Raw genomic sequence first — 4,464 nt, 5'->3', positions numbered from 1 at the left:
GACATGGTCTACACCATGTAAATCAATTAATTCTGTACTATCATGTATTGTCATTCCCCTCTTTTCTCCAGCTAGATGGAAGGCTTCTGGAGGAAGGAAGACTGTGCCTGATACCTCTTCATTCCTCACCAGTGCCCATCACGGTGTTGGTTACATGGCAGGCATTCAGTAAATTCTCATTCACGACTTCAAGTGTTTTTAATGAGGGACTTTGCATGTGGCAGTGCAGGCTGTGTTTGTACCGCTCTAGGAGGCACCATCCAATATCAACTTTGCAATGCTTCTTACTGTGACAAGATATCAGCCCCTTTCTTCTCAGTGCCACTTGCTGCAGTCACACATGTCTTTAGCAATTAGTCTCCATCTGCTGAAATCTGGAATTAGTCAATCACCTGCACAGTAAAATCCAGTGTCCTCCCTTAAGGCTAATGGGGAACACAGACATAGAAACACATAATTGCTAAAGCAGGGATTACAGGCATGGGATAAGGGAGGCAGTAACATTTAAGTTGTAGAATTAATAAAACTAACTGGATATTGGGTTGAGCAAGGGAATGGTGAAGGGGTGAAGGATCACTCTTAGGTTTCTGGCTCTGGAGACTTCATAAATGATGATGTGCCATGTGGAGAGGTAGTTCTGGATAAGAAGGAGAGGGCTTGGAGGGAAAAGAATAGTTTGGGATATGGGGCTTTTGAGATGCCTGTGAAAGATGGGAGATGCCCAGTGAAGTACTGTTTCCAATGGCCTGGTCCTGAGCAGTGGAAAACAAGGAGCTTCAGCACCATCAGCATGTGGGTGGTGGTTGTGTGGAGTGTTTGAGCTCCTTGAGAAGGTGTGTGCCAGATAAGATGGAGAAGAGGCCAAGAACAGAGCTCCTTGGGCGGCAGAGGAAAAGCCAGCTAAGAGCAGAGTGTGAGCAGAAAAGCGCAGGAGCTCTAGGTGTCATAGGCCATGTTGTGATACCTGAGAATAGCCCATTTCAAGACCCTGCGTTAATAAAGCGAGAGGAATGATTCCTAATAAGCACAACCAAATATCACAAAAGCATGACATGTTCATTGCATATGAAGAGAACAGAGAAACGTTTCCTTTCTAAACTATTGAAATATTACTTATTTGTGTAGTATGTCCTTTAATAAGTTGTTATCCTTTCAGTTGAAAAATTAAGCTAGAATTAAATAATGAAGCAGGTGTTCCTTTAATGAACATGGAGAGTAGGCTGAGGTGTAAGAACCAAGAGTAAGGTGAGAGCATCAGGGCCCATTGGGAGGCAAGAAGTAGGCAGAATTGCTCATGTTCATTCACAGCCCTGCCCCATGGCCAGTTTCCTGTTACACTGAGCTTTGCTTGACACCCGTGCCCCTGAAGCCCCTTGCAGCGAACCATCATAACGCGTCCTCTTACATTTCGATGCTCTTTTTCCCTGCTCCCCTCTGCTCTGCTGGCTCAGTCTGTTTTGGGTGCTATCCCCTTGTTGCTTTCGAGTTTCTTACACATACTTTATTCCATATACTCTATATACTTATGATTCTGAAATTTTCTCTCCAGTCTGGATCTGTCTCCTGAACTCCAGACTCATGTAGCTAAAAGCCTGGTCCTCATTTCCTGACCCTTCCAAGTCTTTCCTTTTTCAGTAAATGGCAGCTCCATTTTCCAATTATAAAACTTGGAGATTACAGTAGTCGCCCCCTTATCTGTGGTTTCACTTTCTGCAGTTTTAGTTACCTCTGATCAACCATGGTCTGAAAATATTACATGGAAAATTCCAGATATTTTTATTACAGTGTATTGTTTTAATTGTTCTATTTTATTGGTTATTGTTGTTTAAGCTCTTACTGTGCATAATTTACAAATTAAACTTTATTGTCTATATAAGAAAAAACGTAGTACATATAGGGTTCAGTACTATTTGTGATTTCAGGCACCCACTCGGTCTTGGAATGCATGGCCCTCAGATAAGGAGGTACTACTATATCCTTGATTTCTCTATAACCCATCAAGAAATCTTATTGGCTCTACATTTAAAAAAGATCCAGGATGTAGCCACATTTCATCACCTCCACTGCTACCATTCAGTTATTAGCCACCATCATCTCTCACCTGTAATATTATACTGTTCTAACTGGCTGCCTTCGGCCTAGTTTCAACATAGCAGCCAGATCCTTTTGAAGAATAAATCAGTCCCTGTCACTCTTCTGCTCAAACCCTGATGGTTTCCCATTTTAGAGCAAAACCCTAAGTTCCTGTAAGACATATGTATGATTCACCATCCTCTAGTGCCCCTCCCAGTGTTCCTGCTACCAACTTTGTATCTTGAATCCTATTGTTCTTGCTCAGGCCACTGGATCTCTGCAACCTCTTAGCTGATCCTGGAAAATGCTAGGCATGCTCCTACTTCAGAGGCTGCCTTTTCTGCTGCCAGGATGTTCTTTCCTCTATCTTCATGACTGCTCCCTCCCTTTCTTTAGGTCTTCATTCAAATTTCCCTTTTCAGTGAGGCCTTCTCTTATACTCTTATATCTCAGCTCCCTATCCTCACATCTCCAATGCCCCTTCCTTGACAAATTTTTCTCTTTAGCTCATAACCACCTTCTGATGTATAATTTGTCCAAGGTTACACAGTTAGTAAGTGGCAAAGTCTAAAGGTCTCAGACTGCTACTATCCCTAATGTCCCCAGATCTATATTTGGATACTTGATATACACGTGCAAAATGGGGCCATTTGCAAATAGTTTGGACCACACATGAGCAGGCAATGTAATGAGCCCAAATACAGAAAAAAGCTACAAAAACAAAACAAAACATCCTTTTAAAAGCACATGCTTAGTAAAGTAAGTTGAGTTTTGGTAGGCACTATTGTATTTGGGAGGCTGTTTATTTCATTGGAAAATGATAGGTAAGATCTGATACTGACTAATTTATTGGGGGAAAAAACTTTGCATTTTTCTTAAAAGTCAAAGGTCATTTTTTCCTATGGTAAATAACAGAAATAAAACTATAACGAATGTCATTATGTCTTAAATATCCTGGTGAAATTTTAGTCAGTTTTCCAAAGGAAACAATTTAACTCCCCAGGATCAAGAAAATGGATTTGAGAAATTAGGTTTTTAAAAAACATATGCAGACTGTGAAGCTGATACTTGGTTGTTCATTCAAGTAAAATAAAACATTTAATTTAAAAAACTGGTGACAGGAAAGGATTTGACCATGATAATTGATGGTTTAGAATGATAACGTGGAGACATACTTTCTTCTTCCCAGAATAAGACATTTCAGTTCTTCCTCTTAACATTTCTCTTTCTTATTTGTTTATAGAGCAAAGGTTCGTGGGACATGGGATTGAGAACGAATGTTTGCCAGGCACTTTTCTAACGGCATAAACTGAAGTCGGAGATACTGAACACGGTGTTTAAAGAGGCTGTTATTTCATCATGAGTTTTGTAACTTCATAGGAGATACTTGAGGAAATTAGTATCTTATACTTAGATGTGTATGTTTTATTTCTTCAACAGGGTTTTGTAAGAGAAAGAACACTTTAAAAAAAAAAATTAAGAGCACACCACAAACTTGCTGTTATACAAGAAAAATACGAGGTTCCTTGAAGTCACTCAAAATAACACTCCCACATAAACTTGTCACCTTATAGACACTACACTTCCTTTCCCTTATTTAAAAAATTGACAACTAGTCTTTCTAGGTCAATTACTATGATTCTTTCTTCTTTCTTTGTAAGTAACTAATATAGATTAGAGTAGATTAACAGTAGGTAATGTAAAAGATACATTTAAATGCATGTAAGCACACATGTTAGAGTACTTCAGTCAGAAGCTAAAGGAAGTGCTCTAGAATTATACCAGAGGGCAGGCACGTGTATCTCTTAGAGTAATAAAGAAGACTCCATTACACAAACCAGACTTTTGTTGTTTATTAGCTCAGGGCATTAGTTTTGTTGTTATGATGTGTGCAAATAATTTTTACTTTTCACATGCTTCATTCAGTCAACAACTGTTCAACTGTTTCCCTATATTTTTATTGCTTACTGGGATTAATTTAAGATGCAAGCATGAGAGATCTACAGACCACATAATGGTAATTTTTGCTTTGGAAGATATAATTGACCTCTGGTCTACCTACCAGCTAAAATATTAAGATGTTAATGAATTCAGTATTTTCTTCTTCTTTCTTTAGTGAAAGGTTCAGAAAAATTACTTACTTTCTCTTGGGTTTTGTTTTTTTTTCCACAACAGACATTTGGAAGTTTCACCTCTTACCTCTGTGACATAAAAATGAATTTGTTTATAAACAATTCCAGAAATTGTCCTTCCTTAATTCTAAGAACAATATGATTACAGTTGAAAATATTTCAGCTAGAGACTATAAATATAAATACTATCTTCACAATTTTTCTCAAGTGTATATTATAATAATAATAATTATTATTATTTACCTATCTGTACTTGTAA

The sequence above is a fragment of the Miniopterus natalensis genome, chromosome 5 (assembly GCF_054644295.1).
Source record: "Miniopterus natalensis isolate mMinNat1 chromosome 5, mMinNat1.hap1, whole genome shotgun sequence".
Classification (NCBI taxonomy): Eukaryota; Metazoa; Chordata; class Mammalia; order Chiroptera; family Miniopteridae; genus Miniopterus; species Miniopterus natalensis.
This window is presented reverse-complemented; position numbering follows the sequence as displayed.